General features: G+C 43.0%; 1 long non-coding RNA gene across 1 annotated transcript in view; it reads left to right on the top strand.

Annotated features, from left to right (window-relative positions):
• LOC148005926 (uncharacterized) overlaps positions 1–22,087 on the top strand; it is a 35,771-nt gene extending 13,684 nt beyond the window's left edge. The window contains exons 2-3 of the long non-coding RNA XR_015621434.1: positions 16,368–16,606; positions 21,058–22,087. This is a non-coding gene — a long non-coding RNA (uncharacterized LOC148005926). The remainder of the gene's footprint in view (positions 1–16,367; positions 16,607–21,057) is intronic.
• The last annotated feature ends 2,811 nt before the right edge of the window (positions 22,088–24,898 follow it).

The raw sequence follows: 24,898 nt of genomic DNA on the forward strand, positions 1-24,898 counted from the left end.
TTTTTAATGCCATCTTCCCCTTGGTATTTCCCATAGGGCAAGGGCCCTGGTCCAGAAAATGGAATGAATTCACATGTTATTATACTTAATATTTATTAAAATGAATTTGAACATGCATAAATTTCCTAAAGCATTTTTAGTCCTGGAACCATGAGGCAAGTCATGAAACCTATAGCGTACACAGCCGCCATGCAAGGGGGTCACCAGAAAGCCCTTCTCGCAGAACGTTTGCCAAGAATATTGGGGAGAAAAAGGCCTTCGTTTTTTCCTTTACTTCGACTCAGACTCAACCCAGAGCCCATTCTGGCATCTGAAGAGTTAATCTGCTGCCATCTAGTGGCTCTCGGCCAACGTGCAGCACACTCAACTCTCAGGAGACTGATGTGGTTGACTCGATTGGAGGTGGGGTTCCTAGATGTAGGGGCGGGTCTCGTCCGTCCGTCTCAGAGGATACTGATGGAGCCTTTTTTGAAAATCAATCTGTCTCTGTGTGTCTCTCTGTGTCTCTGTGTGTGTGTCTGTGTCCGTGTGTGTGTGTGTGTGTGTGTGTGTGTGTGTGTGTGTGTGTGTGTCTGTGTCTGTGTCTGTCTGTCTGTCTGTCTGTCTCTGTCTCTGTCTCTGTCTCTCTCTGTCTCTCTCCCACCCCACCCCGTCTCTTCCCCCTCTCTGTCTCTCCACCCACCCACCCACCCCACCCCCCTTCTCTGAGGCAAATAGGGCCTGTTTCCTGCCGACCTGAAGCAGCGCAGTGATGCAGGCTGGGATCTCTTGCAAGTTTTCCGCTGTGGGGTGCCGCAACAGCTGTGACCCTTTCTTGATTTTGATGTAGACTTCAAGGGCGCCGTCCCCAGCAGGGGAACATTTTTACCTCAGGAGCCTATTCACTTTGGTAGCCTTGGCAGGGAAAGTTCCAGAAGCTTTGATTACACAAATACCTCTGCTAGGTACAGGCTCGGTCTTGGCAACCTGGGGAGAGAGAATGTGCACGTAGGCTGATTAAACCAAACGACCTGTTTCCTTTGCCGGGGCTGGGGGCTGGGGGTCTTCAGCTTGGAAATGATGTTTTTCCTTAGTTGCGTTGCCTGGAGACTTGGAGGGTTTAATTAGGGCTGGGGAGGGTTTTTGGCTTCTGCAGCTGCCTTCTCTCCCCCAGGGTTGCAGAATGAGAATGTGTGTGTGTGTGTGTGTGTGTGTGTGTGTGTGTGTGTGTGTGTGTGTGTGTGTGTGTGTGTGTGATGTGCGAAACAGGGAGGGGGAGAGTGGGAAGGAGAGAGAGAGAAAGAGAGAGAGAGAGAGAGAGAGAGAGAGAGAGAGAGAGATTGGGAAGTGAAGTGAATTCAGTACTGAAAAGCATGTGTTTCCTTTGGGTTCTGTTGATTTCACTTAGTAACTTAACCTTCCAAACCACACTGAGACTCGGTGGATTCTGTGTCACACTCTGGAATCAGGACAGCCACTGGACGTTGTAACTTTCTTCCTTCCATCTAGGGCTGCACTTTGGAACTTGTCTAAACATTCCCAAGCAGGAACAGTGCCCTGGGCCAGTGTCTCTCTGACTGTGAGTTCCAAGGAAGAAGCAGGGAAGCCTAGGTTGGGAGAAAGCAGCCAATTATATAAAACCACAGTTTTCATCCTTCGTGATACAGTGTGCTGTGTTATTCCTCAGCAGAATTTTCTCGCTTGCTTTTCTGTAGCATGTATATGGTTACAGTACTTATTTTTCAATAGTGTTCCGGTTATAAAAGGATTAAATACTTAAGTATAACCTCTCATGCCCAAAGCCAGACTTTCTAGCAGTGGTCAGGGAAGATTTGGCTGCTCTATCTCCTGTGTGGAGTGCCCACAAACAGACTAAAAATGTTTTTGCCACTTTCCCAGAGTAGCCTGGGCAGACTTTTCCTTGGGGTGGGAGGAGGGTAATAAGGGGAGAGTGTTCCCCTCGCTCCCTAGCTGCTGTTTCGCTGTCAATTTTAGCTGTGCCTTGACTTACAGATCCGTGGCTCCCATCTCTGCTTTCACATGCATAACCTTCCCTGTATGTCGCCGGGCCCAACTCTTACATTTGTGTACCTCACTGATACTGGCTTAAGGCATACTCCAACGCGCTGGGTCTAAATGGTCCCTGAAAGGACTGGTCTCTGAATGACAACGCATTCAGAAGTCCTTGAATTAAACATTCCACTTAGCTTTGAACAAGCAACATCAGCCTTCATGTTAGCAAAGCACAGCTACATGTACTTGGTGCTCTGGTAGAACTCAAGAGAGAACACATTTTTTTTAAGATTTATTTTTGTTGCATGTGTCAAATCAGGCTGGATGGAGGCTACATGAAGGTTAAAGGAAGACGGGCCTCCCCAGAGACAGAATGTTCCCTTGAGTCAAAACAGCTGAAGGGCCACGGTCTCTGTAGAAGCGGAGTCTGCAGTGCACACATTGTACACAGTGCCTCAGGTTTTTATTGACTAGAAAAGGGGGAACGTGGGGAATGGAAGATTCTCCAGTCGTCTCTAAGTGCTTGATACTATTGTCAGAATGTCTGTTGGCCCCCTTATTAGAAGCATCAGGAACCTCACAGCCCATAGGCTCATCACAGAAGTCAGCCTTCCAGCCCAGGGTCTCTCAGTCCACTTGAGGCGTTTAAGTCATCGCCCCTTCAGCATGTGTGTGAGCGTTTGCCTATGTGTACGTGTGGGCGGCACACATACAGTGCCCTTGGAGGCCAGGAGAGAGTGTCAGATCCCCTAGAATTGAACTTGGAGACAGTCAGGATCCACCTAGTGAATGCTGGGAGCCAAGCCCAGGTCCTCTGGAAGAGCATCAAATGCTCTTACCACTGAGCCTCAGGAAGGAATGTTTAAGAGAAACAATCAAACTAATGAAATGCAACAATGTATATATACAACAAACGGAAATGATGGCCTTTGCAGTACTGACTACATTAATAGACTACACATGTGCACCCACACGTGCCATCCTCTCTGCTTAATAACCTTAATAACCTCTGCGGATAACCTGACGCACATATTTGGATCCCCCCAGCCTAATTCTTTTTCCTCCATGTAATTCTTAGCTCAGTGTTGTACTTCCCCACCCACACCCACCTCCTTTGGTTTATCTGTGAGAATACAGTCAAAGTGTTCCTTTCAAAATGACAATCCAGGTTGGAAAGTGGCTGGGCCTGTAAGATTCTGGAAAAAAAAAAAAAAAAAACCCTGAGAATTCTGTTCTATCCATGGGGCACATAGTGAAGGAGAGGACCAATTCCTCAAAGTTATCCTTTGACCTCCACATGTATAGTGTGGCACACACATGCACACATGCATGCACATACACACACATAATGACTAAAACCCGGCATATGCATTTTCTTGATAACTTATCCTTTCCTTTTACTTACTTCACTAGGCTGAACCAGAAATATCATATACACAAGGATTTTTTTTCTCTGTCTTGTACACACTCTGATCTTAATATGCAGAACCAGGTCTAGTATGTAGAAGACAGTCACAAAATATTTACATAGTAAGTTCTATTTTGCCTTAAATTTTCTCAAGATAAGCCAGTTGCTCAATAATGGGAGTTTGAGGCCTAATGGGTACTTAAAATTCCTTAACTAGAGAGCTAAGCCTGGTGTTCTCTTTCCCCCTGCTGTGGAGACAGCCCTAGAAGCTGTCAGGACACTGGAGCTGGTAAGCAGACCTCTCTCAGCTCATTCTGATGCCTCTAGAAGCAAAAGATTCATAAAATGATGAAGAGAAGTGGGAACACTTCCTTTTGGTTTGATGCTTTTACTTGAGAAACAAAAAGAAATCCGGGGCCCGGTGTGTATGAGGATTGGAAGTTTCAGACTGCTGCTGTTTAGCCCCTTGTCTGGAAAATGGCATGGCTGAACTGAGTACCCTCGGAAGGCAGCACTAAAACTCTATGACCTTATTCTAGGATTCTATGTCAGAGTTGCAAACAAGAGCTTCTGGCTTTCAGAAAATACAGTACAGTGCTTTTGAGAAAATAAAATTTTTATTAAAGGGCATAGACACACACACACACACACACACACACACACACACACACACACACGTATCTGTCAGGGAATCCAGTATACAGCACTTATTAGACTGAGATCTGCCAACAGCCATATGGTCCCGAGTTCAACCCTAAGTGCTCCGCTCAGTATCAACCCAGAAAGCAAGCATTCAAGAAACTGAAACCTTCCTAGCTCCTTTAGGAGCTTTGCAGAGAAGCAGAAATGAAGGGACACCTGCTTGTATGGAGACAATTAAGGTCCCTTCCAGTCGAAATAAATAAATGGTAAGGTGATTGTATATTTTTATTATTATTTAGTCTGTATTAGCTCCCTCTTCCTCCTCCCAACACTAGCTGTCTGTCAGCTCCCTTCCCACAGGTACTGGGTCCCGCCACGCAATTTGCTTTGGTCAGTGAAGTGGTTTTGGACATGTCACTTCTTGTAAATATGTTAAGGTTTTGCTTTAACCTCGTGCACAGATTATCTGCCTTGGGAGCTTGAACAGTTCTACACCCAGTAGTGAAACTGCAGTAGTAGCAAAGATTCCTTCAACAACTTAAAGCCCAGAAACAGACAGACTTAATGCTGAACATTCCCAGACCTTCAAAGAAGAACTAGCATGAATGCTACCTGAATTGTTTCATAAAACAGAAAGGAAATGAGCTGAACTCACTCTATGAAGCCTGTGTTGCCCCACTATCAAAACCAAATAAGGGACACAGGAAAAGAAAACTATAAACTAGTTTCCCTAATGAGCATAGAGGCAAACATTCTTGATAAAACACTTCCAGGTTAAACTGAAGAACTTGCTAAAAAGACCGTACACCCCAACCAGGGATGCACAGCAAGTCTGACCAGCACACATCCACACAGCTAACAGAGCAGACAAAAAGTACGAAAGTCGTATGGTCGCTGCGATAGACGCAGTAATGACCTTCGACAAAGCTCCGCCCCTCTTCACATCAAAACTGCAAAGAAGCTAGAACGAAAAGCAGTATAAATCCATATACAACAAACCTATAGCCGATATTATACTGGATGTGAAAAAACTGAAAATCTTTCAAGTTTTCAAGGATGCTCACAGTTTCAGCTTTTACTCAATATAATGTTTGAAATCTTACCTAGAGCAAGAGAAAGAATTAAAGAAACATAAATGGAAAAGAAAGTAGCCAAATGATCCCTATTTGCAGATGACATGATTCTATCCTTAAAGATCTAACCATATTACCAAAATCTCATAGATCTAAGAAACACTGTTAGCCAAGTATCAGGATATAAGAATCAATGTACAAAAACCAGTCATTTTTTAAAGTATCAGTAACAACATTGCCAAGAAAGAAGTCAGATTTTAAAATCCCATTCACAAAAGTTTCATTAAAAAAAATACCTAGGAATAAGGCTAATGAGTAACATGAAAAATCTTTATGATAAAAATGTTAAAACACTGAAGAAATAAATTAAAGAAGACAGTAAAAGATAGATAGATAGAACTAATACTGTAAAAATGGCTGTTGCCAAAAGTTATCTACACATTCAATGTTATGTATCAAAATCCCAATGGTATTTATCCTTTAGCTTCGACTGACAATTTGACACAACCTAAAGTCATTTTGAGGGGTCTGAATTTCAGGGTTGTCAGATCAGGTAGGCCTGAATTTCAGGGTTGTCAGATCAGGTAGGCCTGTGGCCCCGCCTGTGAGAGATTATCTTAACTGATTATTGTTATGAGAGGGTCCAGCCCACAGTGGGCAGCACCATCCCTAGGCAGATGGACCCGAGCTATAGAAGGAACTGAGTCAGTGATAGATTTTGATAGAAAAAAATCTGAAAGGTAACATGGAAACATAACAGAGCCCAAATATCAAAGCAATCCTTAGCAGAAAGAGTAATGATAAAAAGAGTAAAGATAGCACTGTCTGACAGCCAATTACTATACTCTACTCTCTAACTGTAGAGTAATAGTAACAAAAGCAGAAATGCAGATGAATGGACTAGAAGAGTGGGACCAGATATAAACCCGGGAATTTATAGTACCTACTCACAACATCAACACACACACACACACACACACACACACACACACACACACACACACAAAATACATGCCACCAGTAAAACTAAATATACACATGCAGAAGAAGCTAGATCCATATCTCTAACCTTGAAAAAAAATGAGTCAAAACAGATCAAATACCTCAATAAAGAATCTGAAATCCTGAAAATTCCAAAGACAGGAATGGAAACATAAACGCACAGGCAAAAGCTTCCTGCACAGACAGCCCAGCGTCTCAGGAAATAATCATGATTACATGAAGTTAGAAAGCTTCTGCACAACAGAAGAAATAATCAAGGGCATGAAGAAACAGCCCACGGAACGGAGAACAGCTTTGGCAATTATACCTTGCCAAGGGATTATTATATAACATCTACACAGAGCCAAAAAAGAGAAAGAAAGAAAGAAAGAAAGAAAGAAAGAAAGAAAGAAAGAAAGAAAGAAAGAAAGAAAGAAAGAAAAAGAAAACAAAGAAAAACCAAAAAAGCTAAGTGCACATTCACTTAATTTAATTTAACTTAATTTCACATGCACTTAATTTAAACATCAATAAATGGGCAAATAAGTTGAACCGTTATCAAAAGAATAAAAATGCCCAAAAATTGTATGAAAAATGTTCAACCATCCTTAGGTAATAGGCAATTACAAATCAAACTGCATTGAGGGGTTGGAGAGCTCAGTTGGTGGTTAAGCTGCTCTTTCAGAGGTCCCACATCACAGTTCATAACCATCGCTCCAGACCCGGGGAATTAGGGATTTGACACATTCTTCTGGCCTTTACCAGCAGCAGGCACACACATAGTGTACAGACATACATGCAGGCACAACAGCAAACACATAAATGAACGATTTTTTCTAATAAACAACAGTGAGATTCTGCCTTACCTCAGTCAGAGTGGCAGTCGTTAAAAAAACAACAATAAATACTAGTGAGGATATCAAGGAAAATGACTGCTCATCCACTGCCTGTGCCTGTGGGAAAATAAAGAAGTGGAAGCCAGCATGCAGGTTCCTCAAACAACTAAAGGTTGATCTGCCATTCAACCCGGCTGTTGCACTCCTGGGCATTTACACAAAGAAGCCAAGTCAGTATGTCTCAGAGACACTTGCTCTCCGATGTCGACTGCAGTGCTGTGTACTGTAACAAAGGTATGGGATGCTCGACACGTGAACGATGATAAAAATGGAATACATTTTTAAAACTTGGCCATAACGAAGACCGAAATTAGGTCACTTTCAAGAAGATGTATGGGACTTGAGGTCATTCTGTTAAGCAAAATAAGCCAGACTCAGAAAGGCAAATATTACATTTTCTTTTATGTGTTGATTCTAAATTTAATAAGCAATGTGTGGGTGTGGGTGTGGAGGTGTGTGTGTGTGTGTGTGTGTGTGTGTGTGTGTGTGTGTAGGGGTGTGTGTGTGTGTACACAGAAATGCATATGCACACATGACAAGAAAGCTGGTCAGGGACTATTTGGAAAAAACAGAGAGACCAGTAAAAGAGGATAAGAAAAGCAGAGCAGGGTATTAGGAGGCAAAGATGAACAAATAGTATGTGTATAAAATATCATGGGGCTGGGGATTTAGCTCAGCGGTAGAGCTCTTGCCTAGGAAGCGCAAGGCCCTGGGTTCGGTCCCCAGCTCCAAAAAAAAAAAAGAACCAAAAAAAAAAAATCGTAATAAAACTTATTCTGTATGCTACCCAAAAAATTGACTAAAAATAAAAGCAGTATTAACTTGTTGGAGGCCTTTGCTGTATAAAGATGTAATTCTGTAATAGCAGCAAATAAAAGGTGTTGTGATAGACTGGAAAATGCAGATTTAATGTTATTGATATTTGTTGTACATTCAAATTGCATTGTTATAATTTTATCATGTTGTATGTAAACATCATAGTAACCGCAGAGGTAATAACTATATATAATGCCCAAAGGAAATAAAAAGGAAGTTTAAAAGTTGCATTATTATTGGGTTGGGGATTTAGCTCAGTGGTAGAGTGCTTGCCTAGCAAGCGCAAGGCCCTGGGTTCGGTCCCCAGCTCCGAAAAATAGAAAAAAAAAGAAAAAAAAAGAAAAAAAAGTTGCATTATTTTTTAAAAGGCAGCTATAAACAAAAAGCAAAGTAAAAAGAAAGAAACGAAGGAAGGAAGGAAGGAAGGAAGGATGGATGGAAGGAAGGAAGGAAGAATGAATTCAAGCTAGGGTGAGAGAATGAAGACCAAGAAACTGTGAGGCAAATAGATAGTCACCAGCAAAATGATAGATTCCGGTTGATTCTTATAAGCTATTAATTTAAGTGTAGATAGTCTGAACTCTTTCATCAAAGATAAAGGTTGTCTGGACATAGTCGCACAAGCCTATAATACTAGCAGAGGCAGGAGGATTGTGAGTTCAAAGTCAGCCTGAGTCACACAGCTAGTACCAAGCCAGCCTTGACTAGGAGCCCCTAGGACAGAAAGAGGGAGAACAACGAAAGACAGACAGGCTGAACATGTACAAGCAGGAAAGACAGACAGGCTGAACATGTACAAGCAGAAAAGACAGACAGGCTGAACATGTACAAGCAGGAAAGACAGACAGGCTGAACATGTACAAGCAGAAAAGACAGACAGGCTGAACATGTACAAGCAGAAAAGACAGACAGGCTGAACATGTACAAGCAGAAAAGACAGACAGGCTGAACATGTACAAGCAGGAAAGACAGACAGGCTGAACATGTACAAGCAGGAAAGACAGACAGGCTGAACATGTACAAGCAGAAAAGACAGACAGGCTGAACATGTACAAGCAGAAAAGACAGACAGGCTGAACATGTACAAGCAGAAAAGACAGACAGGCTAAACATGTACAAGCAGAAAAGGATGTTTGTGCAAGGGCTGGAGATGCAGCTCGGTGGTATCGCGTTTGTCTCATACGTTCAAGGACCCTGGTTCGATCTTTAGCTCCACAAAACAAACACAAATTCTATGCAAAAAAATTATCAAAAGATCGTAGATGTGGCAGAACTAATATACGATGGAATTTCAAATAAAAACATTTACAGAGACCCAACCGCCTGGTCAGGTGGGCACTCCTGAGGCTGCAGAGCGGAAGAGACCACCAACTCTGCTCACCCCTGCCCACATCCCTGGCCCAAGAGGAAACTGTATAAGGCCTCTGGGCTCCCGTGGGGGAGGGCCCAGGAGCGGCAGGACCCCTGCCACAGACACCGCCGGACCCTGAAGGAAACAGACCGGATAAACAGTTCTCTGCACCCAAATCCCGTGGGAGGGAGAGCTAAACCTTCAGAGAGGCAGACAGGCCTGGGAAACCAGAAGAGACTGCTCCCTGCACACACATCTCGGACGCCAGAGGAGAACACCAAAGGCCATCTGGAACCCTGGTGCACTGAAGCTCCCGGAAGGGGCGGCACAGGTCTTCCTGGTTGCTGCCGCTGCAGAGAGCCCCTGGACAGCACCCCACGAGCGAACCTGAGCCTCGGGACCACAGGTAAGACCAAATTTTCTGCTGCAAGAAAGCTGCCTGGTGAACTCAAGACACAGGCCCACAGGAACAGCTGAAGACCTGTAGAGAGGAAAAACTACACGCCCGAAAGCAGAACACTCTGTCCCCATAACTGACTGAAAGAGAGGAAAACAGGTCTACAGCACTCCTGACACACAGGCTTATAGGACAGTCTAGCCACTGTCAGAAATAGCAGAACAAAGTAACACTAGAGATAATCTGATGGCGAGAGGCAAGCGCAGGAACCCAAGCAACAGAAACCAAGACTACATGCCATCATCGGAGCCCAATTCTCCCACCAAAACAAACATGGAATATCCAAACACACCAGAAAAGCAAGATCTAGTTTCAAAATCATATTTGATCATGATGCTGGAGGACTTCAGGAAAGACCTGAACACACTTAGGGAAGCACAGGAAAACATTAATAAACAAGTAAAAGCCTACAGAGAGGAATCGCAAAAATCCCTGAAAGAATTCCAGGAAAACACAATCAAACAGTTGAAGGAATTAAAAATGGAAATAGAAGCAATCAAGAAAGAACACATGGAAACAACCCTGGATATAGAAAACCAAAAGAAGAGACAAGGAGCTGTAGATACAAGCTTCACCAACAGAATACAAGAGATGGAAGAGAGAATCTCAGGAGCAGAAGATTCCATAGAAATCATTGACTCAACTGTCAAAGATAATGTAAAGCGGAAAAAGCTACTGGTCCAAAACATACAGGAAATCCAGGACTCAATGAGAAGATCAAACCTAAGGATAATAGGTATAGAAGAGAGTGAAGACTCCCAGCTCAAAGGACCAGTAAATATCTTCAACAAAATCATAGAAGAAAACTTCCCTAACCTAAAAAAAGAGATACCCATAGACATACAGGAAGCCTGCAGAACTCCAAATAGATTGGACCAGAAAAGAAACACCTCCCGTCACATAATTGTCAAAACACCAAACGCACAAAATAAAGAAAGAATATTAAAAGCAGTAAGGGAAAAAGGTCAAGTAACATATAAAGGGAGACCTATCAGAATCACACCAGACTTCTCGCCAGAAACTATGAAGGCCAGAAGATCCTGGACTGATGTTATACAGACCCTAAGAGAACACAAATGCCAGCCCAGATTACTGTATCCAGCAAAACTCTCAATTAACATTGATGGAGAAACCAAGATATTCCATGACAAAACCAAATTTACACAATATCTTTCTACAAATCCAGCACTACAAAGGATAATAAATGGTAAAGCCCAACATAAGGAGGCAAGCTATACCCTAGAAGAAGCAAGAAACTAATCGTCTTGGCAACAAAACAAAGAGAATGAAAGCACACAAACATAACCTCACATCAAATATGAATATAACGGGAAGCAATAATCACTATTCCTTAATATCTCTCAATATCAATGGCCTCAACTCCCCAATAAAAAGACATAGATTAACAAACTGGATACGCAACGAGGACCCTGCATTCTGCTGCCTACAGGAAACACACCTCAGAGACAAAGACAGACACTATCTCAGAGTGAAAGGCTGGAAAACAACTTTCCAAGCAAATGGTCAGAAGAAGCAAGCTGGAGTAGCCATTCTAATATCAAATAAAATCAATTTCCAACTAAAAGTCATCAAAAAAGATAAGGAAGGACACTTCATATTCATCAAAGGAAAAATCAACCAAGATGAACTCTCAATCCTAAATATCTATGCCCCAAATACAAGGGCACCTACATATGTAAAAGAAACCTTACTAAAGCTCAAAACACACATTGCACCTCACACAATAATAGTGGGAGATTTCAACACCCCACTCTCATCAATGGACAGATCATGGAAACAGAAATTAAACAGTGATGTAGACAGACTAAGAGAAGTCATGAGCCAAATGGACTTAACGGATATTTATAGAACATTCTATCCTAAAGCAAAAGGATATACCTTCTTCTCAGCTCCTCATGGTACTTTCTCCAAAATTGACCATATAATTGGTCAAAAAACGGGCCTCAACAGGTACAGAAAGATAGAAATAATCCCATGCGTGCTATCGGACCACCACGGCCTAAAACTGGTCTTCAATAACAATAAGGGAAGAATGCCCACATATACGTGGAAATTGAACAATGCTCTACTCAATGATAACCTGGTCAAGGAAGAAATAAAGAAAGAAATTAAAAACTTTTTAGAATTTAATGAAAATGAAGATACAACATACTCAAACTTATGGGACACAATGAAAGCTGTGCTAAGAGGAAAACTCATAGCGCTGAGTGCCTGCAGAAAGAAACAGGAAAGAGCATATGTCAGCAGCTTGACAGCACACCTAAAAGCTCTAGAACAAAAAGAAGCAAATACACCCAGGAGGAGTAGAAGGCAGGAAATAATCAAACTCAGAGCTGAAATCAACCAAGTAGAAACAAAAAGGACCATAGAAAGAATCAACAGAACCAAAAGTTGGTTCTTTGAGAAAATCAACAAGATAGATAAACCCTTAGCCAGACTAACGAGAGGACACAGAGAGTGTGTCCAAATTAACAAAATCAGAAATGAAAAGGGAGACATAACTACAGATTCGGAGGAAATTCAAAAAATCATCAGATCTTACTATAAAAACCTATATTCAACAAAATTTGAAAATCTTCAGGAAATGGACAATTTCCTAGACAGATACCAGGTATCGAAGTTAAATCAGGAACAGATAAACCAGTTAAACAACCCCATAACTCCTAAGGAAATAGAAGCAGTCATTAAAGGTCTCCCAACCAAAAAGAGCCCAGGTCCAGACGGGTTTAGTGCAGAATTCTATCAAACCTTCATAGAAGACCTCATACCAATATTATCCAAACTATTCCACAAAATTGAAACAGATGGAGCCCTACCGAATTCCTTCTATGAAGCCACAATTACTCTTATACCTAAACCACACAAAGACACAACAAAGAAAGAGAACTTCAGACCAATTTCCCTTATGAATATCGACGCAAAAATACTCAATAAAATTCTGGCAAACCGAATTCAAGAGCACATCAAAACAATCATCCACCATGATCAAGTAGGCTTCATCCCAGGCATGCAGGGATGGTTTAATATACGGAAAACCATCAACGTGATCCATTATATAAACAAACTGAAAGAACAGAACCACATGATCATTTCATTAGATGCTGAGAAAGCATTTGACAAAATTCAACACCCCTTCATGATAAAAGTCCTGGAAAGAATAGGAATTCAAGGCCCATACCTAAACATAGTAAAAGCCATATACAGCAAACCAGTTGCTAACATTAAACTAAATGGAGAGAAACTTGAAGCAATCCCACTAAAATCAGGGACTAGACAAGGCTGCCCACTCTCTCCCTACTTATTCAATATAGTTCTTGAAGTTCTAGCCAGAGCAATCAGACAACAAAAGGAGATCAAAGGGATACAGATCGGAAAAGAAGAGGTCAAAATATCACTATTTGCAGATGACATGATAGTATATTTAAGTGATCCCAAAAGTTCCACCAGAGAACTACTAAAGCTGATAAACAACTTCAGCAAAGTGGCTGGGTATAAAATTAACTGAAATAAATCAGTTGCCTTCCTCTATACAAAAGAGAAACAAGCCGAGAAAGAAATTAGGGAAACGACACCCTTCATAATAGACCCAAATAATATAAAGTACCTCGGTGTGACTTTAACCAAGCAAGTAAAAGATCTGTACAATAAGAACTTCAAGACACTGAGGAAAGAAATTGAAGAAGACCTCAGAAGATGGAAAGATCTCCCATGCTCATGGATTGGCAGGATTAATATGGTAAAAATGGCCATTTTACCAAAAGCAATCTACAGATTCAATGCAATCCCAATCAAAATACCAATCCAATTCTTCAAAGAGTTAGACAGAACAATTTGCAAATTCATCTGGAATAACAAAAAACCCAGGATAGCTAAAGCTATCCTCAACAATAAAAGGACTTCAGGGGGAATCACTATCCCTGAACTCAAGCAGTATTACAGAGCAATAGTGATAAAAACTGCATGGTATTGGTACAGAGACAGACAGATAGACCAATGGAATAGAATTGAAGACCCAGAAATGAACCCACACACCTATGGTCACTTGATTTTTGACAAAGGAGCCAAAACCATCCAATGGAAAAAAGATAGCATTTTCAGCAAATGGTGCTGGTTCAACTGGAGGGCAACATGTAGAAGAATGCAGATCGATCCATGCTTATCACCCTGTACAAAGCTTAAGTCCAAGTGGATCAAGGACCTCCACATCAAACCAGACACACTCAAACTAATAGAAGAAAAACTAGGGAAGCATCTGGAACACATGGGCACTGGAAAAAATTTCCTGAACAAAACACCAATGGCTTATGCTCTAAGATCAAGAATCGACAAATGGGATCTCATAAAACTGCAAAGCTTCTGTAAGGCAAAGGACACTGTGGTTAGGACAAAACGGCAACCAACAGATTGGGAAAAGATCTTTACCAATCCTACAACAGATAGAGGCCTTATTTCCAAAATATACAAAGAACTCAAGAAGTTAGACCGCAGGGAAACAAATAACCCTATTAAAAAATGGGGTTCAGAGCTAAACAAAGAATTCACAGCTGAGGAATGCCGAATGGCTGAGAAACACCTAAAGAAATGTTCAACATCTTTAGTCATAAGGGAAATGCAAATCAAAACAACCCTGAGATTTCACCTCACACCAGTGCGATTGGCTAAGATCAAAAACTCAGGTGACAGCAGATGCTGGCGAGGATGTGGAGAAAGAGGAACACTCCTCCATTGTTGGTGGGATTGCAGACTGGTAAAACCATTCTGGAAATCAGTCTGGAGGTTCCTCAGAAAATTGGACATTGAACTGCCTGAGGATCCAGCTATACCTCTCTTGGGCATATACCCAAAAGATGCCTCAACATATAAAAGAGACACGTGCTCCACTATGTTCATCGCAGCCTTATTTATAATAGCCAGAAGCTGGAAAGAACCCAGATGCCCTTCAACAGAGGAATGGATACAGAAAATGTGGTACATCTACACAATGGAATATTACTCAGCTATCAAAAACAACGAGTTTATGAAATTCGTAGGCAAATGGTTGGAACTGGAAAATATCATCCTGAGTGAGCTAACCCAATCACAGAAAGACATACATGGTATGCACTCATTGATAAGTGGCTATTAGCCCAAATGCTTGAATTACCCTAGATCCCTAGAACAAACGAAACTCAAGACGGATGATCAAAATGTGAATGCTTCACTCCTTCTTTAAATGAGGAAAAAGAATACCCTTGGCAGGGAAGGGAGAGGCAAAGATTAAAACAGAGACTGAAGGAACACCCATTCAGAGCCTGCCCCACATGTGGCCCATACATATACAGCCACCCAATTAGACAAGATGGATGAAGCAAAGAAGTGCAGACCGACAGGAGCAGGATGTAGATCGCTCCTGAGAGACACAGCCAGAATACAGCAAATACAGAGGCGAATGCCAGCAGCAAACCACTGAACTGAGAATAGGTCCCCTATTGAAGGAATCAGAGAAAGAACTGGAAGAGCTTGAAGGGGCTCGAGACCCCAAAAGTACAACAATGCCAAGCAACCAGAGCTTCCAGGGACTAAGCCACTACCTAAAGACTATACATGGACTGACCCTGGACTCTGACCCCATAGGTAGCAATGAATATCCTAGTAAGAGCACCAGTGGAAGGGGAAGCCCTGGGTCCTGCTAAGACTGAACCCCCAGTGAACTAGTCTATGGGGGGAGGGCGGCAATGGGGGGAGGGTTGGGAGGGGAACACCCATAAGGAAGGGGAGGGGGGAGGGGGATGTTTGCCCGGAAACCGGGAAAGGGAATAACACTCGAAATGTATATAAGAAATACTCAAGTTAATAAAAAAAAAAAAAAAAAAAAACATTTACAAAAGGTAGCTCATATTAATAAGATATTCAGTACAGTAAAAAATATGATAGTTGCATCATAAAATATGAAATGAAAACTGACAGAACGTTGACAGAGTAGTTAGACATCCCACTACTCTGACTAAAGGGCACTATGACCAAGGGAAGAAGCTAAGAAGAGGATTTAATCAAGACAGCGATGCTGCAGGGCTGAAAATGAATGCTCTACCCCAGCAGCATGCACACCTCTCCAAGTGAAAAGCAGGATACTTTCTAGGGCAGGCCATATTCTAGGCCACAGACCAACTCTGACAGCTTAAAATTAGTCAATGGACAATGTATGCTGCTCACTGACAGCCACTGGGGAAGAGAGAATTGGTTGTCTTTGAGAATGTTGCCCTTGACTGTGTTCTTACATTGGCTTCTAGTCATCTGGGTTTGGGGTTGTTACCGGTGTAGGTGCTGATTCCTGAGTTCATCTTTGTTAGATGAATGGTTGTCAGACATTTTCCCCCTTGATTTCTGTTTCCTCTCTAGTCTTCTGGGCTGAGCGGCCTGGGGTTCTAGTGACCAGCGAGTCTTCAGGTCCAGTAGGGTGTTTCTGCTGGAGTTTTTGAAACCTACATGACCTCCAGGGTTTTGAGCACAATCTTTACTTCTGGGGTTCCAAGTACAGATGTGGCCTCTGAGAAGGTAGAAGTTTTCTGATGGAGTTATGGGCTGGAATATGGGCCCAGGGCTGTAGGAGAGGTGCAGGGGTGCACCTGTGACACTGCTTGGGGGGCCAGGAACCAGAGGCTGGGTAGCCCGGAAACCTTGGGTAGAACCAAACACAAGTGGGAAAAAAGTCAGTGAAATGATGTCTAATGGTATTCTGCTATCCTCACAGGTTGGTGCCTAACCCAGTTGTCCTCAGAGAGGCTTCATCTAGAAACTGATGGAAACAGACGAAGAGACCCACAGTCAAACATTAGGTGGAGCTTGGAGAATCCTATGAAAGAGGGGAAGGAAGGATTGTAGGAGCCAGAGGGGTCAAGAACACCAAGAACTAACCCCTAGGGATTCACAGAGACTGAACCACCAACCAGGGAGCCTGCATGGAACTGACCTAGGACCTCTGCACATATGGTACACTTGTATAGCCTTGTCTTTTTATGGGACGCCTAACTGTGGGAGTAGCGGCTGTCTCTGACTGTTGCCTGCCTTTGGGATTCTTCCCTCCTACTGGGTTGCCTTAATAGGAGAGGAGGTGTTTAGTCCTACTGCAACTACATACACCACGACTAGTTAATACACACTGGAGAGCTACATTTTCTGAAGAAAAATGGAGGAGGAATGAAGGGGGATGCGGTCTGGGAGGGGAGGAGGGAAGGAAAACTGCACTTAGGGTGTAAAAACAAACAAACAAACAAACAAGAGTGTTGTCACTGGAGGGCCAGTTGACCAAGCTCCAGCAGAAGGTCCCATATACATGAATACATGGGCAGCACAAACTGCACTTGATGGGTAAAAGAAAGGATTCAAAGAGCAGGCAGGGACTAGAACGGAGGTCAACCTGGGAAGAGTTGGAGGGATGAATATAGTCGAAATTCATTGTATGAAATCCGCAAAGAAGTAATAAAAAGAAAAAGATGCCATGTGCAAAACTCAGACTCAATACCCAATACTAAAGAGCAGGGGGCAAAGGGGAGCAGTTAAGAGTACCTGTTATTCTTGAGCATAGGGGCTCAGCTATACACACACACGTTTACACATGGGATCAGCTACATGCACACACACACAGGGGCTCAGCTACACACACACACATACATACACACACACACACACACACACACACACACACACACACACACACACACACGGCTCACAACCATCTGTAACTCAGCTACCCGGAAAACTGGCTCAGTCTTCTGACCTCCAAGGACACCTAGGCATACATACATGCAGGCAGAACATTTATGCCTATAATAGAATAAAATAAATATAAGAAACTTTTAAGCTATATATCATAAAAGGTAGCTGTTTCTGAAGAAAAGCTGGAAAACTCCACAAACTTGCTCCACAAACTTGGAGAGAGTACCATGAGAGAGACTGTTCAGGCAGTAAAATACCTGACGCATAAATATGAAAACCTGAGGTCAAGCCTCAGGACTCACATTTAGAGAATGAAGATAAACGAACGGCGCGGTGACACATACCCGCGATCCCAGCACTGGCAGGCGGGAATGGGCAGACCCTGGAGTTCACTCAGCAGCCATCCTAGCCAAGTTGCTGCAGTTAGGACCAACGCAAGCCAACAGGAGTTTGTGTGCATAGTGTTGATTACAGTTCTCTGCAAGCAAACAAGTAATTTGCAGTCCTTCTCTAGACTAAATATATATCCAACACAGCCTCTTCTTCCCTCAAATGCATACAGCTGATATGCAGACAGACAGACAGGCAGACAGACAGACAACAGACAGACAGACACAGACAGACAGACAGACTGACAGACAAGATAGAGATGGTTGGTAGGTAAGTAGTTAGGTACATAAATAGGTAGGTAGGTTGGTAGGAAGGTAAATATTAACAGAAAAAAAAAACTTCAAATGCTGTTTTTAAAAGTGACAAAAACCCAAAGACAAGTACCATGAAATGGGAAACTATCAGTTGCAGTCCCCAACCTCTGCAATAAACCAAAGGGCTTGGCCTGAAGTCGGAGAGAAGCTACTGATGTTCCCCAAACACATGAGGGTCCTTAGGACTCTCTTACCCCAAAAGCAACATAATGCTTCTTGGCCGGCTCCTGACCTAGCCTGGTGCTAGGGGAAGACATTCCTGTTTTCCCAAGGGAAAGGCCTAGAGCTGAGAAACAGGAGTCAAAGTGGGTAGTTCTGCCGTTGAAATAACCGGTTACCTTTCAGACTCCTTGTCCCACACTGGAAACACTCAAAGACCCTACCAGCCCTTCACTGTCCTCAGGCCTGTTCTCCAGGGCTCATTCCAAGGAAAATTTAAAGAGCAGTCGGTGCTCGATATAAACGCACTGTCGTGAAACACGTCCGATGGCCCTGGCTGGTCCTCTGAAATTGCCCCCTTTGAATGTGCAGGGGCAGTGTTTATCATCCTGCAAAGCCCAACACTTCAAATAAGACAGTTTCTGCCTCTTCCAAAATCTGGAGAACTTGAAACGTGAGGGATCCTAATACCTTGCTCCAGAGCCTGGGGTCCCTATGATGTGGAGATGCTCATGGCTTCAGCACACCCCATCCCCTTCCTTTTCAACTCAGTGGCGGAATTCCCAGTGAAGTTTGGACAGTGCATAGTTTACTCTGAGGTGAAATCTTTTGATGGACATGCATTCTTCCCCGGAGTTCTAAGATGTAATTGGATGCGTCATCCCCTTTCCTCCAGGGGGTGCTGAAAGGAATGTGGAATATGCTAACTTTGCCCCTTCAACAGACCATCAGGTCTTGCAACTATCATTATTTCTGCAGACAAGAAAGAGCCAGTGTTGGGTCTTGAGACAGAGCAAGCGATCCATGCTGTCTCCCAGCACCAACAGTCAAAACACTAGTGCCCAGTGGGGACAGTCTCACACAGCCGTTGAAGATGCTGGCCTGCCCGCAGTGCAGAGGTCGCAGGCTCTGTCCTCCGCATCATAAATATCTGTATCTGTCTGTGCCTCCCCCTTGGAGTTGCTCCTTCCATTAATACGGGAACTGACAGATTGGTTGAGAATCTGCAACTAATATTTTGAGGCCATAAGAGATGATTGTGCTGCCTCTAATTACAGAGTTGATCATTTTAGCTAATTATGATGGATGACCCTTGACGGTGGTCAGAGCCTCCTGTATATTTTAGGTGGAATGCTTTCTTTTGACATTTACTTTACAGAGACATATGTGCATCCTATTTTAATTAATGGAAGAAATGATTCATTCACAAGTGAAAGATTTAATTAAATAAAGGGTCAGTGTGGGTCAGCCATGAATTGCAAAATACCTTAGCTGCTCATTGTGGTCTCCAGCATCTCTGCATGCTGTCTGGAGTGTGCGTAGCAATAAAGACAGCCATGCAAAGGAGCAGAATGACTTTCATTCATTCACTCAAAAAATATTAATTGGGCCCCTGCTGTGTTTGAGGCACTGTGCTGGACCCTAGGGAGGCAGTGGACAGACAGAACTGGCTGCTTCTGGTATGGCACTTATGAGGGGAAAAAATGAAGGACAGAAAAATGGGACCTAATTATTACAGATTATAGCAAGTTTTGGGAAGAAAAAAAAGCCAGCAGAACGTTTTCTGTCAGTGCTTAGGAAAGGCTACTTTAAAAGCTAAGCATCTATCTTTACAATACGATACTTGTTTAATTTTGGAATACATATCAGAAGTCTGTCTGGTTCACATCCAGTGGCTAAAATGTTTTATTCTAAAAGTAGCGGTCATCTAAATGAAGCGACTCAGGAAATATCGGAGACTACAATTGCTTTGTGCATTAGCTTCTTCCTTCGAGTTGACCAAACTTATGCTTTCAAGCCAGGCAAAACCAAGGCTTCTCAGCTGCCTCACCTTTTGCCTCAGCACAGTCTGCGTTGCTGACCTGAGAGGCAGCATTAATATCACATGGTTGTCAGCCAACACACGGATGGCCCAGGGGCACAGCAAGACCACAGTGATGCTGACAGTTCACATTCTTACTGCGTGGTTGCTACAAGTAGTATCTTCACTCTCTTTTATAAGTAGCCTCGTGCTATATGTTTTCTAGTTGTTTTATTCTTTTATTAGTCCATTACTTGATGGCGGAGGTTATAACTCTGTTGCTACTAGACCCGGCCCACACAGACTAACGCACAGTAACTGGAAAGCGGATATAGTTGGGGGTTCATGCTTCCCAATTTAGGAACTGAGCAGCGAATAAACAAGTCCCTCAATGTTTGCCAAGACAGATGAAGTAAAGCCTAAATTGCCAACCCCACATTGCCTATCACGACAAACCACTTGTCTTGCCCTCTGCCGGCCACTGGTATCTCAGCTCTCACCCCTTTCTCTTGTAGTAGCTTGAGCCCTTCCATGGGATGTTCGTGGCTTCTAGATTTTCTGCTCCAAAATCTTCTCTTCCAAGGCACCTTTTTTAATATCCTAATCTCTTGCTTTCTATCTCCCTTACCTTAATACAATGCTTTCATTTTACGTTTAAAATTTTTACTTATTATTTGATGTATATGTGTATGTGCCTAAGTGTGGGTGTGTGTACACAGGTGTCCTAAGAGGCCAGAAGAGGGTGTTAGAGCCCCTGGAAGTGTGAGAAGCAGACAGTTGTGAGCTGCCCAATGTGGGTGCTGGGAACTAGGTCTCCTGCAATAAATGCAAGCACTCAGCCGCTAAGCCGTCTCTCTCTCCAGCCCCACTTTCACTTTTCTTACAGTGGTATTATTAATGAAAATTAAAGGGGTTTGGGGATTTAGCTCAGTGGTAGAGTGCTTGCCTAGCAAGCGCAAGGCCCTGGGTTCGGTCCCCAGCTCCGAAAAAAAAATTAAATATTTCTATGTTTATAAATGTATACTTATATACATTCATATGTATCTTTCCCCTACTTATAGTGTATAAATTGTTGAAGGCAGAAGACGTGTCTGGTCCAGATCAGCCCTGCACCACCATGCCGTTGAGTGAATCAAGAAAGTGGAAGATCTGGTTTTCATTTTTCTGGCAAAGAAGCATAAAAACAATCCAAGTCATTTGCTTAGTTTACCAAGTAGGGTAGCCTCCAAACATGAGAACGCGCCCAAGGGGTTTTTTCTGCTTGTAGCGCTGGTTAACTTCAGAATGACAGCAAAGGGGAAAGTAATGGCTTTCAGTCCCATAGACGATAGAAACACGGCCAATAGGCGCCTCCCATCCTCCAAACTTGACCAGGTCTCTCTTTCAGCTTCTTACCACAGACCTGGTCTTTTGGCAGCTCACTACCCCTGTGATTAAAGGAGAGTCGTAGAGTTTGCTGCAGAGCATTTGCCTAAGGATCAAGCCCCAGGTTCAATCCCTAGCACCATGAGAAGAAAAGTAGCTGTGAGGTTAGGTCTGTTCGCCAAGCCAACAGACACAGGATTTCTAAAGCTTCCTCATGATCTGACGAAAAGCACACTGATAGGGAAACTTGGATGTTTCCTTTGGCAGCCTCCGCTGACTGAGAACCAGAAAACTGAAAAGACAGATGCCTTTATTTGCCTCAGATGTCTTGGAGATAGAGAGGCAAAGCGGGAGCCATGCTCCAAGATACGGTCTGAGAAACAATGGCTGTGACTGAGGCTAGCTGGGTTGGAAGCAAGCAGGGCCGAATAGGTTTTCTTTGACTCCCGCATGAGCAAGTCGGAGCCTTGGTATACAGTGATCGTGCTGTTGTTTGGGGTGGGGCCTTGCTGTGGGTATTAGGGCACTCTGTCCCGGAAGTCTGTCCAAAAAAACAAACAATGCTGGCTGTTCCTGGCAAGGCCTGGCCTGGCTTACTCAAATCAGTGTTTAAAGAGAGGTGCTTCAGGGTAACAGAGCTGGCTCCATTTCTACCATGACCACATCGGTGCTGGTTTCCACTGTGCAAAAACAAAATTATAAATAAAAAAAATGTCCGCCTGTACCAAATTGTATGTGGCTTTTGTTTTATAAACATATTTTTTGGTCTGTGGAAACTGCAATAAAGACCAACGCCATATCCAGTTGCTTTCCAGAGAGCAAAACCAACTTGGGAGACCTCTCTTCTTGGCACAGGGTCCTGGCTTCGCTTGCAGATATGCGACTATGGGCAAGGACAGAGAGGTAGGGACTTGGCATTTCATCTTGGGAGCACTACCTACCTACCTTAGGCTTCAACAGGGAGATACTTATAGTCAAGAAGTGTTCTTGGAGAAAGAGGGGGTCTGTTAGGCAACGGAGAATTTTTCCCTGTAAGGAAATTTCACGAATGCTGGGCCCAGGCACCCCACAGACAGTGGGCACCCTTTCTGCGAGCTACACTGTTCCCAGACGCCTAGACCTTTCCCTGAAGCTTACTACTCAGCTTTGCTTCCAACACGAACCCATTTAAGGCAAGCCGATCAACACTCACGACAAAAAGGAAGCCATTCCTTTCAAACACGCAGCAGACCAGGGTGACGGCATTAACAGAATAAACAAATTCTAGAAAAGAATAGTTAAATTTCCATCATAAACACGTATAAAATCACAAGAGTGAGTTGCGTGCCTGGGGTCTTTCCCTTGCGTGGAAGAAAACAAGGACTCTGTGTTCATGAGGACGCGCTCCCTTGCAACCAGTCACAAATAGACAAGTCATAGCCCACACGACATATGATTTACTCTCAGTCAGACTGCCATTGTCAACTTTGACTTTTGTTATTCACTAGCTGTTCCTTAAATACTGCATTGGGGGTAGGGGAAGGGAGGGAGGGGAAGACTAGGCTTACCTAACACTGTTGTTATGAAAGTTAAATTAGGTAAAACACAAAAGCACTTGCACACTGTCTGATCTACGCTAAACTCTATAATGGTACCTGTTGGAGTTACCATCATTACAACCATAATCGTCGGACATTATTATTATAGCATTTGTGGCCAATGATTCTCTTTTTAGTTACAATAACATTTTTTACATCATTTGATTACATCATTTCCTGTTCCCTTCCTTCCCTCCAGCTCCTCCCATGCACCCACTTTGCTCTCTCTCAAATTCATAGCCTCTTTTTCTTTAACTGTTCTTACATATTGTACACCCATACACACACATAAATACATAGACTACACTCACATATATTCCTAAATATATAAATAAAACCTTCTCAATCTGTATAGTGTTACCTATATGTGCGATCTCAGAACAGAACATTTAGTATTGGATGACCAACCCGGCAGAATGTGAGGGGGATCTCGTCCCTGGAGAAGACTACTCCTCCCGCACTCAGCATCCCCAATTGCCTGTAGTTCTCTCGCCTCGCACATTAGCATGTCCAGTGGTGTCTTCGCTGTCCGGATCTTGTCTCAGCAGTCATACTGGTAAGACTTTGTAAGTGTACCTTTTCTGACATTTATAGAGCAATCTCACAGCAAAGTTCCTGTTCCTTTAGCTCTTATAATCTTTCCAATCTCTCTTCGGCAATGATTTCGGAGCCTTATATACAGGAATTATGTTGTAGGTGAATCGGTTGGGATCAAGTACCACACCATCTCCTGTTCTCTGCATCTGGATCTGTTCTGGTTTTCTCTAATGGTCTCTGTTGCAGAGAGAAGTTTCTTTGATAAGGGGTGAGAACTACACTTATCTATGCGTATACCGATAGAGATTTAGAATGTAGTCAGAATTATGCTGATTTATTAAAATGGTGGTTGCAGGTGCATGACTTCACGGGCTAAAGAATGGCAACAACCTAAGTGCCCTTCAACTAATGAATGGGTAGCAAAAATGAAAATATATACACTATGGAATACTATAAAGAGAAAAACATGAAATTTGCCAGTATATGGATGAAACTAGAAAAGATCATATTGAGAGATGCACATGGTCGGACTATCGCCACCCGCCAGCTCCCAATAAAGACATTATTATTATTATTATTATTATTATTATTATTATTATTATTATTATTTATAAATGAGACTTATCATTATTTATAAATGCTTAGGCCTCACAGCTAGGCTTGTTCCCTACCAGCTCGTATAACTTAATTAACCCCATCTATACTGGTCCATGTTTTCCACATGGCCCGTCACCTCCAACTCAATCCTAGTATATCTGACTTCCTCTGGGTCTGGCTGGCGCATCTGCTCCCTATCTCTACCCGGAAGTCCCGCCTTCTCAATCCTAGAGCATCGGACTTCCTCTGTGTCTGGCTGGCGCATCCGCCCCCTATCTCTGCCCGGAAGTCCCGCCTCTCTTCTACTGCCCCGCAATGGGCCATCAGCTCTTTATTGAACCAATCAGAAGGTGAGGGAAAAGAATGAGGCATGTTTACAAAATATGCAGATGCTGAGCAATTAAATAACAACAAAGTCTGGTTCAGCTCTTTGCTCAGTACAAAGACAACCTTTACACAGCCCACAAGATTGTCCCAGCAGAGGTGATCTGGATCCAGAAAGGCAATGCCAAATATTCTCTCATCTGAGTTTCCCAGCTCCAAGTGTTCAGATATGAGTATACACATGTGCACCTTGGCACCCATCTCCCCCAGCGCACGTACACACTCACAGTGGCAATTCATATCTAAGTTTTTAAATGTGTGTGTGCTGGGCGCCTGTCTACAAACATGGGGGAAATACTGCCTGAGTCGAATTACTCTTCCACCTAACTCTTTTCTGACAAAGCAATTTCCCAGATATGATTGAAAATGCTAAGATAGAAGTGACTGTGGACAAGGGGACTCTTCATTCTTGTATTTCACTCTGCCCGGTGGCCTATGTTAA

Source organism: Rattus norvegicus, chromosome 5 (assembly GCF_021556685.1).
Source record: "Rattus norvegicus strain SHRSP/BbbUtx chromosome 5, alternate assembly SHRSP_T2T, whole genome shotgun sequence".
Classification (NCBI taxonomy): Eukaryota; Metazoa; Chordata; class Mammalia; order Rodentia; family Muridae; genus Rattus; species Rattus norvegicus.